Source organism: Chiloscyllium plagiosum, unplaced genomic scaffold (genome assembly GCF_037043375.1).
Source record: "Chiloscyllium plagiosum isolate Xiang-an unplaced genomic scaffold, Cpla_swu_hap1 HiC_scaffold_27, whole genome shotgun sequence".
Classification (NCBI taxonomy): domain Eukaryota; kingdom Metazoa; phylum Chordata; class Chondrichthyes; order Orectolobiformes; family Hemiscylliidae; genus Chiloscyllium; species Chiloscyllium plagiosum.
The window spans coordinates 64254149-64270944 of record NW_028270165.1 but is presented as its reverse complement, the minus strand read 5'-3'; the positions used below and the strand labels follow the sequence as shown (position 1 = coordinate 64270944).

Here is a 16796-nt window from a genome sequence, read left to right as displayed (position 1 = left end):
GACCCAGTGTTCAATAATCAAATTGACAGCAAAGCCTCACGTGTGATCGAAAATTTCTGCAAAGAAGATTTGGCCCAACAGATATACGGAGTAAACGGACTCCTTTATTGATTTGAAATGTAAGAAGTTGACGCCAGTGAGCCTGACGTGATTCGAACACGCAACCTTCTGATCTGAAGTCAGACGCGCTAACGTTGCGCCACAACCTCACGAAGCGGCTGCCAGCATCCTGCAACCTCTATTCATACTTAAGGGAAATGATCGCACTGCAATGATTTTACGTTATGAGAAACAACGGAGATCAACAGTTCATGTCTGTTCTGTCTCTCCCTCCTCTCCTTCTGTCTGTCGAAACAATTTCCAACTCGACCTCACTAAAAAGGTGAAAGAACTGTGGATGCTGTATATCAGAAACAAAAAAACAGTAGTTGCCGGTGACCCTTCCACAGAACTGATGGTGATTGGGAAAACGTTGGTTAATATGCAGGAGATATTGTGGGAGGAAGGCGGATGCAGTAAATGATAGACCAGGACAGAGCCCAAAGCGAGGGAAGAACTGTTGTACAGGAAAGGGAGTTGATAACCATCTGCGTGGGAGGGTGAATGAAGACTGTTCGTGGCTAAGAATAGGTAGTGTGTAATGACAGACTATGTGATAACAAGGCTTGGTGTGTGTGGAAGGGACGAGGATACTATGGATTTCAGGCCCTAGAATTATTGAATTCGATATTGGGACCAGAGGGATGTATGGTCCCCAAGTGTAATATTCGGTGCTCGTCGTTCTGCTGGTGCTGAGCTTCGCTGGAACACTACAGCAAACCTGAGACAGAGATGTTGGCCAGGGAACAGGGTGGGGTGTGGAATTGGCAGGCAACCGGAAGCTCAGGGTCTTTTTGCGTGCAGAACGTAGATGTTCTGTGCAGCAGTCACCCAGTTAATGCTTCATTTTCCCCAATGTAGATGAGACCACATTGTGAGCAGCAAATGCAGTAGACTGGGTTGTGGGAAGTGCAGGTAAAGTGCTGCTTCACCTGGAAGGTAAGTTTGGGCCCTTGGATAGTGAGGAGGGAGCAGGTAAATGGGCTGGTGTCACACATTCGGCAGTTGCAGGGGAAAGTGCCGTTAGACTATTGGGGTGGGAATGGGGTTAGGGTTGATGGGAATGAAGGAAGAGTGGACCCAAGGTATAACTCCTGCCCATTTACCTATCTGCAAAATACAGGAATTTGTCAAGTGTGTCCAAGGACATTTTCTAATTCACAATATGGATGTACATACTGGCGAGGGTGCAAAACCTAAGGGCCAGCAACTATGATCCTATGAACATTAGAATAGTGATTGAAAATAATATATCAGATCTAAAAGTTGAAGTTCTAAATTGGAGGAAGACTCAGGTATTAGGCAAGATCTTTCAAAAGCTGATTGGGGGCAGATGTTCGCAGGTTAAAGGACTGCTGGAAAATGGGAAGCATTCAAATATGAGATAACAAGAGTCCAGACACAGTATATTCCTGATTCGGAGATGCCAGTGTTGGACTTGGGTGTACAAAGTTAAAAATCACACAACACCAGGTTATCGTCCAACAGGTTTACTTGGAAGCACACTAGCTTTCGGAGCGACGCTCCTTCATCAGGTGATTGTCTGATGTAGAGTATATTCCTGTTAGGGTGAAAGGAAAGGCTGGTAGGTTGGGGAATGCTGGATGACTACAGAAAATGAGATTTTGGTTAAGATAAAGAAGGATGCCTATATCAGGTATCGGCAGAGAGATCGAGTGAATCCTTAGAGTATAAAGGCAGTACGAGCATACTTAAGAGGGAAATCATGAGGGCAAAAAGGGGACATGCGATAGTTTTGGCAAATAGAGTCATGGATAACCCAAAGGGTTTTTATAAATACGTTAAGGACAAAAGGATAACAAGGGAAAGAATAGGGCCCCTCAAAGATCAGCAAGGCAGCCTTTGTGTGGAGCTGCAGTAGATGGGGTGGGGGGTGCGGGATACAGAACGGATATTGTGCATCACTGTTTACTGTGGAGAAGGGCATGCAAGATATAGAATGTGAGAAAGTAGATGGTGACATGTTGAAAAAATGCCCATATTACAGATGAGAAATTGCTGGATATCTTGATATGCATAAAAGTGGATAAATCCCAAGGACCTGATCAGGAGTACCCTAGAACTCTATGGAAAACTGGGGAAGTGATTGCTGGGCCTCTTACTGAGATATTTGTATCATTAATAGTCACAGGTGAGGTGCCAGAAGGCGAGAGGGTGGCTAACGTGGTGCCTCTATTTAAGAAAGGTGATAAGGAAAAGCCAGGGAACGATCGACCGGTGAACCTGACATCCATGATGGGCAAGTTTTTGGAGAGAATCCAAAGAGAAGGGATTTACATGTATTTGGAAAGGCAAGGATTGATTCGGGATAGTCAGCATGGCTTTATGCTTGGGAAATCATGTCTCATGAACATGATTGAGTTTTTTGAAGAAGTAACAAAGTGGATTGATGACGGCAGAGCGATGGACGTGATCTATGTGGACTTCAGGAAGGCGTTCATCAAGGTTCCTCATGGGAGACTGGTGAGCAAGATTTAATCTCATGGCATGCAGGCACAACTAGTCATTTGGATACAGAACTGGCTAGAAGGCAGAAGACAGAGGGTGGTGATGGAGGGTTGCTTTTCAGACTGAAGGCCTGTGACCAATGGTGTGTCACAAGGATTGATGCTGGGTCCGCTACTTTCTGTCATTTATATAAATGATTTGTATGTAAACGGAGGAGGTATAGTTAGCAAGTTTGTGGATGACACCAAAATTGGAGGTGTAGTGGACAGTAAACAAGGTTACCTCAGATCACAACTGGACCTTGATCAGTTGGACCAATGGGCTGAGGAATGGCAGTTGGAGGTTAATGTAGATAAATATGAGGTGCTGCATTTTGGAAAAACAAATCAGAGCAGGACTTTTACACTTAATGGTAAGTTCATTGGAAGTGTTGCTGAACAAAGAGACCTTGGAGTTCAGGTTGATAGTTCCTTAAAAGTAGAGACACAGGCAGATTGGATAGTAAAGAAGGCGTTTCGTGTGCTTTCCTTTGTTGGTCAGAGCATCGAGGATAGATGTTGGGAGCTCATGTTGTCACTGTACAGAACATTGGTCAGGCCACGTTTGGAATATTGCATGTAATTTTGGTCTGCTTCCTATCGGAAACATGTTTTGAAACTAGAAAAGGTGCAGAAAAGATTTACAGGGATGTTGCCAGGGTTGGAGGTTGGAGGGTAGGAAGGTTTTATGTGGATTTGGGCCAAGTGCTGGCAAATAGGACTAGATTAGGTTAGGATATCTGGGCTTCAAAAGTATATTTAAACCCCTTGCTTTGCTTGAACTCAAACTGCATAGACTTGGAGGAGAATGGGATTTGCAAAGTTTCCTCACCTCCACACGTGCCTCAACTGCAGGGCAGCTGTCCGGCCCGCCCTCCATTGTTGACGTCACAATACGGATGCAGCCCTGTCAGTTTCTGAATGAAACTCCCTCCCTCTGGGCATCATCTGGGAACCAAGCAATGTCTCCCCCTTTCCATATACCATCCTCCAGCAGCGAGGGGGAAGGGGAGGTAGGGGTGGATGAAACACTGTTCACTTGTAGCAACTGGAGTGAATCCAGGGAGGGAGTAGACACTCCAAAGGTGCTCAAATACTTTCTATCTCTCTTAAAGCTATTTTGCTTGCGTATTCCCTCAGTTTGGCACGTACACAGTTTGCACCCGAGAAAAGGATTGCTCCTTTCCTCATGTTCACAACGAAAAGGTTAGATTCTCAAGGAACTGAGCAGCATTTAAGGGATTGGCACATTGCTCAAAAAATGTAGGGTCCCTGGCTGTGGCTCGTTGGTCAAGCGGTATGATTCTCACTTCGGGCCTTCTGGTGCCTGGGCATGCGAGACATCCTGGATTCAAATCCCCGACGATCCCTGGTTGCTTATACTGCCTTGTGCTAAAACGGCCAGTCAGTACTCTCAAAAAGCAGCTTCATTAAACGAGATCCGACTGCCTGAATCAGGGATGGGGCAGAGCTCCCGTTACAATGAACGCGGCAAGGGCAGCACTTATTCAAAGCGAAAACGCGTTTTACTTCACACAGAGGGTGGTGGGCGTTTGGAACGCGTTGCCAGCAGAGGTGGTAGAGGCAGGCACGGTCGATTCATTAAAGATGCGTCTGGGTAAATGCATGAATGGGTGGGGAGTAGAGGGATACAGATGCTTAGGAATTGACCGACAGGTTTAGACAGTACATTTGGATCGTACTGGAAGAGACTATTTTCTATTCTTTCTTTCTGTGCAAGGAAAAATATTTTGGTGAACTGGGCAGCTGAGGGCCACCCTGGACTTTCAAATTGGCACAGATTAATTATGGAATGTATTCCCCTTGACTTCTTTACAAATATGGTGCACCGAAAGACCGAATTATTTTATAAAATATGGCAGCACTTCTTGAATTACATAAATACAGATATTTCGGCTATCCTAACAAGGGCTTTTACTTAATTGAGATTACAAACCTGGCTGGTCCGGGGCCCCTCGGAGGAGGAATCCCGCACGAATACGGGTTTTATTACATCTGATGTTAACACATTCCGAGCATGGAAGAGACTTAATAATACACTCTGGTTAGTTGGAGGTTAGATTAGTAGATAGTTGAGTTTTGTTTGTTTTTCGTCTTCTTTTTCGGGTTTTTTTTGTTTTGTTTTGTTAAATTTTGGCTATTGTATATTTGAGCTAATTGTATATCAATGTTTATATCTGAGAGTTTTGTTTATTTTTGTAAACTTGTAAAAATGTTAAATTTCTAATAAAAATATCTGTAAAAAAAGGCATGTTTGCTTTTGTTTGTTTGAGAGATTTTGGACAGTCCTGTGGCAGGAAGAATACTGAGACACCGAGTGAGGGAGATTCAGTGAAAAGACTGTGAAAAGTGCTTCAAACCATTTACTCAGCTTGGAGGAATCAAAGTCTCATCCCTCAAGGTGGGAAAGGCTATGTACCCGTTCTGTTTGTAATTTCAATCCCAGAGCAACACAAGGAAAGCTCCCTCCAAAGGGGAAACCTTGGAAATGTGGGGTCTGTGGGAATGGATTCCCTTCCCCATCCCTGCTGGAAACCCACAGACGCATTCACACCGGGAGAGGCCATTCACCTGCTCAGTGTGTAGGAAAGGCTTCCGTCGGATCTGCCATCTGCAGACGCATGAGTGAGTCCACAAGCGAGAGAAGCCATTCACGTGCACCACGTACGGGAGGGGTTTCACTCAGTCAGCTGCACTGCTGACCCACCAGCGGCTCCACCCTGGAGAGAGGCCATTCACCTGCTGTGTGTGCCGGAAGGGATTCACCTGCTCCTCCCACCTGCGGAGGCACCAGCGAGTTCACGCGCCATCACAGGGGGGTTGAAGGAGCGGTGGCCGAGTGCCATGTGCTTATGCACGAAACGTCGATTCTCCTGTTCCTTGGATGCTGCCGGACATGCTGTGCTTTTCCAACACCACACTCTCGACTCTGATCTCCAGCATCTGCATTTTTCACTTTCTCCTCGAGGGCAAGGTTGGACTTGTCTTTTATTCACTCATTCACTCCTGACAGCCTGTCCTTTGTTGTAGCCGAACTGCACATACATCAATGCAAGTTTCAGAAAGATTTATGCAGCTTTTTTCTTGAAAAAAAATAACATTCTTCCCGACTTTAACGAAGTTTCTGAATACATGGTTTCAGTTATTCTCAATTTTAAAAATCAGCTATTTCTCACATGCCGTGTTTCCCAGGTAAAGTCATCACCCTCCATTCTCTCTCTTCCCTGAGAAAGACTTCATACAGCGATCAAAGAGGGCTGAGGCACGAGAAAGGACGATTGTGGGGGTGGGGGGGTTGAGGGGGTCGCTGATGGTGGTGGCGAAGGGAGGGAAATGGACAGGAGTTCAGAGGGTTGGGGGAGAGAATAGAGGGTGCAGTGTGAGGAGAGAGAATGGGCAGGGGGCAGTGGATGGTGAGAAAATATACAGGGGGCAGAATGTGAAGAGAGAGACAGCACAAATGCCACCTTCTCCAGGACTCGTGTCAATGTCCCACCAACTGGGACCCACTCCTCCCACATTTCTCAAAATACGCGTGGCTAAGGCAGTGAAACCATATCATTCCTTTCAGGCCATTCACACGGACCTTCCCAACAGCATCCCACTTCGACTCCCTTGTTTACGTTCCAGCCCTGCAGTTCCCTATGGCTATTTCCTGACGAAGGGTTTTGCCCGAAACGTCGAGTCTCCTGCTCCTCGGATGCTGCCTGACCTGCTGTGCTTTTCCAGCACCACACTCTCGACCCTAATCTCCAGCATCTGCAGTCCTCACTTTCCCCCAGGAAGGGGTGAATGTTCTATTCCTAGTCTTTTAGATCTTTTAAAATCTTTCCCCCACACCCTAAACCTTTACCCTCTAGTTTTGGAATACCTCTATCCAGGGGAAAAGACAGAAACGTTGAGCAGCCAAACATAATGCAAAAGAAATAAAATGTCGAGGCACAGGGGAAAAAAATCGTCTCGGCATTTTTCTCTCGTATTCGCATTTGGACGCTTAATATTTGTCATGATCGGGAGGTGCCCGTGTTGGACTAAGGTGTACGAAGTTAAAAATCACACAACACCAGGTTACAGTCCAATAGGCTTGTTTGGAAGCACGAGCTTTCGGAGCGCTGCAACTTTATCAGGTGGTTGTGGAATATAAGATCGTAAGATCATAAATTCTGTGTCTTATGATGTTATACTCTACAATCAGCTGATGAAGGAGCAGGGCTCCGAAAGCAAGTGCTTCCAAATAAGTCTGTTGGACTATCACCAGGTGCTTTGTGATTTTTAACTTGAAAATTTGTAACAATTCCTACACACTGAGCATGTTCCGCGGTGTCAGCTAGTACTGCGCATGACCGCCAGTGCGCATACTCGTGGGTGTCCGCAGAAACGGCGGGCGAGCGGCTTTCCATGGAGCATTGTAGAACCTTGGAGGACCAGAAGGAGTCTGGTCCTCCTGCCAATCAGAGCCGGCCATTGTGGAAATGCTGAGGTTGGACCATGAACTCTGAAGCTGCTGTTGTTTTTTTTTCTCTGCATAAGGTTAAACTTCACCCCAGACTGTAACTTCCTTCCTCTGTCTAACATTTTTGAGTACATAGTGTTTTTCTCACCACGTTTTCATTCTGGGGTTCAAGAGGGAACCGAGGGGGCGGCCAGACTCTGGAAAATTTGATCCAGGTCTGCGTGTCAACTTGCAAACACATGGAAAATGCAGTACCATAATGTGAAGTTATAGCCTTTGCAGTGTAAAAAAATAGCAGAAAGGAGGTGCATTGTTTAAATGGTGATATGTTGAGATGTGGCGCAAGTGAGATGCTGGAGATCAGAGTTGAATATTATGGCGCTGGAAAACCACAGTCGGTCAGGCAGCAACTGAGGAGGAGGAGAGTCCACGTTTCGGGCACGAGCCCTTCATCAGGAGTGATGTGTGGATAGACAAAGGGGCCTCAGTGTCCTTCAACACCAGTCACTGCCAGTTGTCAGAAAGGTGCAGCAAGCAATGAACAAAGCAAGTGGTATATCAGCAAGAGGAATTGAGTTCAGAAGTAGGGATGTCTTCCTGCAGTTAGATCGGTTATTGAACGTATTCAAGGCTGAGTTCATGTGACTTTGAAGAACAAAGAAGTTATGGGAGAAGGCAAGAAAATGGTTTTAAAACCAGCACAGAACAGTTACAGAGTCATACCGCACAGAAACAGACCATTCGGTCGAACTAGTCCATGCTGGCGGTGTTCTGAAACTAAACTGGTCCCACCTGCCAATGATTGGTCTATATCCCTCTGAACCTTTCCTATTCATGTACTTATCCAAATGTCTTTTAAACATTGTCACTGTACCTGCATCCAGCAACTCTTCTGGACATTGATTCCTCACACGAACTACTTTTAATCTTTAACAAAAGGTGCCCCTCATGTCTTTTTAAAATATTTCTTTCTTCACCTTCAAAATTTGCTCCCTCATCTTGAACCACCCACACTAGGGTAAGAATACCTGCTGTTCACCTCATCTGTACCTCTCATGATTTTATAATCCTCTCTAAGGTCACCTCTCAACCTCCGATGCTCCAGTGAAAAAAGTCCCAGCCTATCCATCTAGATGCAGGTATATTTATATCCAGTTATGAACTGTTCAATGCTGGTGCCAGCTGGAAAGGCAAATGACCTGTTCCTGCTTCCAATTTTCTCACTGTGTCCAGGACAGCAAGAGACCATACAACATAGGTGTGGGTGGCACGGTGGCACAGTGGTTAGCACTGCGGCCTCACTGCGCCAGCGACCCGGGTTCAATTCCCGCCTCAGGCGACTGACTGTGTGGAGTTTGCACGTTCTCCCCGTGTCTGCGTGGGTTTCCTCCGGGTGCTCCGGTTTCCTCCCACAGTCCAAAGATGTGCAGGTCAGTTGAATTGGCCATGCTAAATACCCCGTATTGTTAGGTAAGGAGTAAATGTAGGGGTATGGGCGAGTTGCGCTTCGGCGTGTCGGTGTGGACTTGTTGGGCCAAAGGGCCTGTTTCCACACTGTAAGTAATTTAATCTAATAGGTGCAGAAATTAAGCCATTTCGTCCATCAGATCTGCTCCACCATTCAATCACGGCTTATACGTTTCTTAACCCCATTTTGAAATATAGATTTTGGAAAGGCAGATCATGGCAGGATCTATACATTTGATGGGGAGTGTTGTTGAATAAACATACCATGGAGTGCTGGTTCATAGTGGAGTCGCAGGTAGGCAGGATATCAAAGAAGGTGTTTGGTATATTAGCTTTTATAGGTCAGTGAATTTCAATACAGATGTAGGGTGGTCATGTTGCGGCTGGACAGGACATTGATTAGGCCACTTTTGGAATACTGCATTCGGTTCTGGTTTCTCTGCTACAGGAAAAGTGTTACGAACCTTTGTAAAGATTTGAAAAAGATTTACAAGGCTATTGCCAGAGGTGGAGGGTTTGATCTATATGGAGAGGCTGAATAGGCTGGGCTGTTTTCTCTGGATCATTGGGGGCTGAGGGGTGACTTTCCAGAAGTTTATAAGAAGCATGGATAGGGTGAATAGCCAAACTCTTTTCCCCAGAGTAGTGGAGTCCAAAACTAGAGGTCATAGGTCTGCGGTGAGAGGGGAAATATTTAAAAGGAACTTTAAAGGCACCTTTCTCACACAGAGGGTGTTGTGTGTATGGAATGAGCTGCCAGAGTAAGTGGTCGAGGCTGGTATAATTAGAACATAGAACATAGAAGAATACAGCGCAGTACAGGCCCTTTGGCCCTCGATGTTGCGCCGATCCAAGCCCACCTAACCTATACTAACCCACTATCCTCCATATACCTATCCAATGCCCGCTTAAATGCCCATAAAGAGGGAGAGTCCACCACTGCTACTGGCAGGGCATTCCATGAACTCACGACTCGCTGAGTGAAGAACCGACCCCTAACTTCAGTCCTATGTCTACCCCCCCTTAATTTAAAGCTATGCCCCCTTGTAATACCCGACTCCATACGCGGGAAAAGGTTCACGCTGTCAACCCTATCTAACCCCCTAATCATCTTGTACACCTCAATCAAGTCACCCCTAAACCTTCTTTTCTCTAATGAAAACAGCCCCAAGTGTCTCAGTCTTTCCTCATACGATCTTCCTTCCATACCAGGCAACATCCTGGTAAACCTCCTCTGCACCCGTTCCAGTGCCTCCACGTCCTTCCTATAGTATGGCGACCAAAACTGCACACAATATTCCAGATGCGGCCGCACCAGAGTCTTATACAACTGCATCATGACCTCAGGACTCCGGAACTCAATTCCTCTACCAATAAAAGCCAGTACGCCATATGCCTTCCTCACCGCACTATTTACCTGGGTGGCAACTTTCAGAGATCTGTGTACATGGACACCAAGATCCCTCTGCTCATCCACACTACCAAGTATCCGACCATTAGCCCAGTACCCCATCTTTTTGTTATTCTTCCCAAAGTGAATCACCTCACACTTAGCTACATTGAATTCCATTTGCCACCTTTCTGCCCAGCTCTGCAGCTTCTCTATATCCTGCTGTAACCTGCCACATCCTTCCTCACTGTCAACAACTCCTCCGACTTTCGTATCATCCGCAAACTTGCTCACCCAACCTTCTAACTCCTCTTCCAGGTCATTTATAAAAATGACAAACAGCAATGGTCCCAAAACAGATCCTTGCGGAACACCGCTAGTGACGGCACTCCATGAAGAAACTTTGCCATCAACTACTAACCTCTGTCTTCTTCCATCCAGCCAATTCCTAATCCAAACCTCCAACTCACCCTCAATGCCATATCTCCGTATTTTCTGCAGTAGCCTACCATGGGGAACCTTATCAAAACGCCTTACTAAAATCCATATATACCACATCTACCGCTTTCCCCTCATCAACCTCCTTCGTCACCTTTTCAAAGAATTCAATAAGGTTTGTGAGGCACGACCTGCCCTTCACAAAACCATGCTGACTATCCTTGATCACATTATTCCTATCCAGATGTGCATAAATCCTATCCCTTACAATTCTCTCTAAGACTTTGCCCACAACAGAAGTGAGACTCACCGGCCTATAGTTACTAGGGTTATCCCTACTCCCCTTTTTGAACAAAGGAACCACATTTGCTATCCTCCAGTCTTCTGGCACTACTCCTGTAGACAAAGAGGACATAAAAATCAAGGCCAATGGCTCTGCAATCTCCTCCCTTGCTTCCCAGAGAATCCTAGGATAAATGCCATCAGGCCCAGGGGACTTATCTATTTTCACCTTTTCCAGGATTTCCAACACCTCTTCTCTACATACCTCAAAGCCATCCATTCCACTTATTTGTGACTCAGTATTCAGTATTAAAACATTTTAATAGGCATCTGGTAATAGGGAGAATTGAGAGGGATATGGGTTATGTGATGACAAATGAGACTATGTTAATTTGGGATATCTGGTCAGCACAGACAATTTGGAGTGAAGGAAAGCAGAAGTGTCATTGTGAAGACTGGACTTTCAGAGCAGCTTTCAAAGATGTTTTCTCCTTACTGGAAGCTACAATGAAATCTTTCATTTGTGAGACAGCAACTGAGTGAGTGAGGACATTCAGGATATTGGTGGAAAGTGGGAATTTGTTGCAATGTGGAGTTGAAGTGATTTAAGTAAAGTGTGCTGAGCAGGGAGCCTAGTGAAGGGTTAGGTGGCTTTTTGCTCATTTCTTTCGGCCTCAAACATTGTATTTCCAATGCTGTCCATCAGTGGGAGTGGTGAATCAGTAACCGGTATCGTTAGAAGCCTTACGATTTTCAGGACTGCAGGTATAGCATTGTCTCATCAGCTTTGTAAAGGTTACTGGCAGCAGCGGGAGGTGTGGGCTGGGATTCACTAGAAATGATTAAGCAGTTAGATAACACACGTACAAGAGGGCAGGGTGGGACTTGTCTTTCGATTTGCAGAAGGTGGGAGGTTCTGGTGCTGCGGTCCATGGCAAATACAACTGCGGTAAATCATAGAATCACTACAACGTGGAAGCAGGCCATTCATCCCATCAAGTCCACACTGACCCATCCGATGAGCATGCCACCCAGACCCACCCTGTCTAGTCGTTTCTGCCGGTGAGTGAGACTCGGTCACAAGATCAGGGGGAGTAGGTTTAAGACAGAGGAGAAGGAACTGCTTTTCCCAGAGAGTGGTGAATCTATGGAATTCTCTGCCCAAGGAAGCAGTAGAAGCAGCCATATTCAAGACATAGTTCGATGGGATTTTGTATGGTAGGTGAATTTAGAATAGTCAGGATAATGCAGGTAAGAGGAGCTGAGACGATGGATAGATGAGCCATGATCCTTTTGAATGTTGGAGGAGCTCAATGGACCAAATGGCCTACTCCTGCTTCTGTTACTGCGAATGTATAAACATGCATTTTTCAGGGCCAATCTGTATCAAGGCAGTGAGCAATGTAGTGATGTGGAAATGAACCTCAGAGAATGATAGAAAGGGACACGGAAAGTAAATGTCCCAGTCCAAAGATGTGCAGGTCAGGTCAAATGACCATGCTAAATTGTCCATAGTGTTTGGTTCATTAATTAGAAAGAAATGCGTCTGGGAGGGTTACTCGTCAGGGTATCGGTGTGGACTTGTTGGGCCGAAGGGCCTGTTGCCACACTGTAGGGAATCGAATCTAATCAATCAAAACTGGATTCTACAGAACACAAGAATTGAAACTGAAGACTGTATGGCTGACTGTGTGCTGCAATGTAACACAACTGAATGAATTGACTGCACACATTGAAGAGAATAATTATGATCTGAGACTCCTTCCAGGGACGTGGCATCAGGATGACAAGGATTGGATCTGAATATTGAGAGGGTACGTGGCATTCAGATTGAATAGGAAGCAAGGTAAAGATAGAGGGTTGGCACTGCTACTCAAAGCACTAATAACATGGTACTCTGGTGTCAGCTCGGATTTCAGGTCCTGATTTCTCTGTCCTCTTCTCCCTGTTCCCACAGAGTAAGATGTTGTCTGTTCTCAGCTCAGTTGGCTTTCTGCTGAAACTTTGAGCCCCTTTTACACTTTCCAGAGCAATAAAACATTCAGTCGATCAAGGCCCAATCCACAGTAGTCTCAGCCTGACAACCATCCAGACTGAGAGAGTCATCGGAACAGGGAATAAAACAAGAAAAATGAAACAAAATTAGACATTAATGCACATTTGGTGCTTAAAGTGTGTTCATTAGATATTAAACCAGAATTAGGGGTCTCCCAGGATTCTTATCATCCCCTACTTGAGGAATTCTCTCTCCCTAACAATATTTACATCAACAGAAATAAAGCATCTGTTATCAAATAGACATAGAGATTTACAGCACGGAAATAGACGTTTTGATCCAACACATCCATGCTGACAAGATGTCCTATATAAATCTAGTGTCCCATTTGCCAGCATTTGACCCATATCCCTCCAAACCTTTCCTATTCACACACCCATCCAGATGCCTTTTAAATGTTGTAATTGTACCAGCCTCCACCACTTCCTCTAGCCTATTTACCCTATCCATGCCCCTCATGATTTTATAAATGCCCGTAAGATCACCCCTCAGCCTCCGACACTCCAGGGAAACAGCCCCATCCTATTCAGGCTCTCCTTAAACCACAAACCCTCCAACCCTGGCGACATCCTTATCAATCTTTTCTGCACACTTTCAAGTTTCACAACATCGTTCCTATCCTACAGTAGGGAGACCAGAATCGAATGCAATAATCCAAAAGTGGGCGAACCAATGTCCCGTAGAGCTACAACATGACCTCCCAACTCCTGTACCCAATGCATTCAATGGGCCAAATGGCCTCTTTCTGCACTGCAGCGATTTAATGATTTGATTTTGTATCAGAGTCAATTTCAGTCACTATCTCTGGTTTATGGTGTGTCAGGGTGGGATCACTGGTACCAGAATTGCATGCAATACTCCAAACGTGGCCTAACCAATCTCTTCTACAGTCGCAACAAGACCCCCCGACTCCTGCACTCAGTGCACTGATCAATAAAGGCAAGCATATCAAACACCTTCTTCACTATGCTGTATATGTGCGACTCCCCTTTCAAGGAACTATGAACTTACCATCGAGTCATACAGTATGATCATGGACCTTTGGTCCAACCAATCCATGCCAACCATAATCCCAAACTAAATCAGTCTCTCCTGCCTGCTGTTGTTCTGTATCCCTCCAAACCTTTCCTATTCATGGACTAAAACAAATGTCTTTTTATTGTACCCGCATCCACCGCTTCCTGAGGAGGTTCATTCCACACATCAACCACCCTCTGTGTAAAATTATTATTTGAATGGCAAGCATGAGGTTGAAATGAAATGGTTCATTAAAATAAACAGTTTCTACCAAACCCCCTACAGCAGGTATGGTAGCAACTCCATCTCTGGAATCTCTCAAATCTATATTTCCATGGAGTGGAGGGGGGAGTAAAGTGTTGGATTCACAGAGGTGGGGGTTTTCTGAGAGTGTAAAGCTAAAATAAAACCCTGTGCTTTGCTTGAACTCAAACTGCATTGACGTGGAGGAGAGAGAAAGGAGTTTGCAAAGTGTCCTCCCCTCCCCATGTGCCCCCCTTCCCCATTGTGGACGTCTCAACGTGGAGGTAGCCCTGTCAATTTCAGAGTGAAACTCCCTCCCTCTGGGCAACATCTGGGAGCAAAGCAACGTCTCCCCCTTTCTATTCCTCATCCTGGGAGAGGGAGAGAGAGAGGCGTGGCGGGGGGGATGGGGTTGGGTGGAGACTGTTCACCTGTAGCAACTGGAGTGACTCCATGGAGGGAGCAGGCTCTCCAAAGGTGCTCAGATGGTCTCTGTCCCTCTCAAAGATATTTTCCTTGCGTATTCCCTCGGTTTGGCACGTATAGAGTTTGTACCCTGGAAAAGGTTTACTTCTTTCCTCATCTTCAGAATTATAAGGATAGTTTCTCATGGAACTGAGCAGTATTTAAGGGATTGGCACATTGGTTTCAAATGTAGACATCTGTTGCTTCATATGATGTATATCTGATATTGTTGGCTGTTATAAAAACTTTGTGGCTATGATTTTTCACCTTCTAATGCAGTAATAGAGTTACGTTCTATATCTCTTGTCTCTTTTGTATTTACTAGGACAGCAGGAAGTCATTCAGTAACTTCACTGGCTTTCTTTTCCCAAGCAGTCTTGACATTTCATTATCATATTCGTGATTCTGCTCCATTTCCAGCACCTTTGTCGGCAGCTTGTTCAAGGTTATTGCGATCTTAATTAAGTTTTCCTCCATACACATTTCAGGCTATCTTGTTGCATGAGGGTTTTCTGCGTCCTGCATAATATATGGTCAGCACTCATCTGGCAATCTACAGTACTGTTCCTTTAACAGTACTGACAGTGGTCACTGAATTTGTGACTTTTTTGCAGGAAGACATGCAGAAAGAAATCTGAAAACAAATGATACATCATCTTCTGACAGAGCCACTTGTATCAATGCGGCTTGAATATCAGCAGCCATTCAATTCGAGAAGAAATGTTTGCTTTTGTCTGTGTGAGAGATTTTGAACACTGGTATGGCAGGAATAATACTGAGACACCCGAGTGAGGGAGATTCAGTACGCTGTCTGTGAAAAATGCGTCAAACAATTTACTCAGCTTGGGGGATCAAAATCTCACCCCTCACAGTGGGGAGAGACTATGTATCCATTCTGTTTTGAATTTCAAACCCAGCGCGACACAAAGAATGCTCCCCTCATGGGGAAACTATGGAAATGTTGGGACTGTGGGAAAGGGTTCCCTTCCCCATTGGGGCTAGACACCCACAGATGCGTTCTCACTGGGGAGACGCTGTTCTCCTGCTCAGTATATGGGAAGGGATTCAGTTGGCTGTGCAGCCTGCAGACACACCAGCGAGTTCACACCAGGGAGAGGCCGTTCATCTGCCACCATTGTGGGAGACGATTCATTCAGTCGTCCCACCTGTAGACACACCAGCAGGTTCACATCAGGGAGAGGCCGTTCTCCTGCTCTCTGTGTGGGCAGCGATTCATCGATACATCCCACGTCCTGAAACACCAGCGGGTTCACCTGGGGGTGAGGCCGTTCACCTGCTCTGAGTGCAGGAAGGGATTTGTCGATTCTTACACTCTGCTGACCCACCAGCAGGTCCACAGCGGAGAAGCGCCATTCACCTGCCCTAAGTGCGAGAAGAGCTTCAGTCATGTGGGCAACTTGTGGAGGCACCATCCGATCCACACCAGGGAGAGGCCGTTCACATGCTCTGTGTGCGGGAAGGGGTTCACTCAGACATCTACACTGTAATCTATCAAAGGGTCCATATCATGGAGAGGGCGTTCATCTGCTCTCAGTGTGGAAAGGGCTTCACTCGCTCCTCCCACCTGCGGAGCCACCAGCGAGTTCTGGAATTTTTTGAGGATGTAACTCTGAAGATGGACAAGGGAGATCCAGTGGATGTAGTGTACCTGGACTTTCAGAATGCCTTTGATAAAGTCCCACATAGGAGGTTAATGAGCAAAGTTAGGGCGCATGGTATTGGGGGCAAAGTACTGACTTGGATTGAAAATTGGTTGGCTGACAGGAAACAAAGACTAGTGATAAATGACTCCCTTACAGAACGGCAGGCGGTGACCAGTGGGCTACTGCAGGGATCAGTGCTGTGTCCGCAGCTTTTTACAATATATATTAATGATATAGAAGATGGTATTAATAGTCACATTAGCAAATTTGCTGATGATACAAAGCTGGGTGGCAGGGTGAAATGTGAGGAGGATGTTAGGAGATTGCAGGGTGACCTGGACAGGTTAGGTGAGTGGCAGATGCAGTTTAATGTATGGTTATCCACTTTGGTGGCAAGAACAGGAAGGCAGATTACTACCTAAATGGAGTCAAGTTAGGTAAAGGGGCAGTACAAAGAAATCTGGGTGTTCTTGTACACCAGTCAATGAAGGCAAGCATGCAGGTACAGCAGGTAGTGAAGAAAGCTAATAGCATGCTGGCCTTCATAATAAGAGGGATTGAGTATAGAAGCAAAGAGTTTCTTCTGCAGCTGTACAGGGCCCTGGTGAGGCCGCACCTGGAATATTGTGTGCAGTTCTGTTCTCCAAATTTGAGGAAAGACATTCTGCCTATTGAGGGAATGCAGCGTAGGTTC

At 45.7% G+C, this 16796-nt stretch overlaps 1 protein-coding gene, 1 long non-coding RNA gene and 1 pseudogene across 2 annotated transcripts in view; all 3 read right to left on the bottom strand.

Moving 5' to 3' along the window:
• Positions 1–7092, bottom strand: part of LOC148144470 (uncharacterized) — a 34792-nt pseudogene extending 27700 nt beyond the window's left edge.
• LOC148144460 (uncharacterized) overlaps positions 1–16796 on the bottom strand; it is a 587526-nt gene that overhangs the window by 218114 nt on the left and 352616 nt on the right. The gene's annotated exons all lie outside the window — the stretch shown is intronic.
• The window catches only part of LOC122545538 (uncharacterized), an 89211-nt gene that overhangs the window by 50986 nt on the left and 21429 nt on the right, over positions 1–16796 (bottom strand). The window lies entirely within an intron of this gene.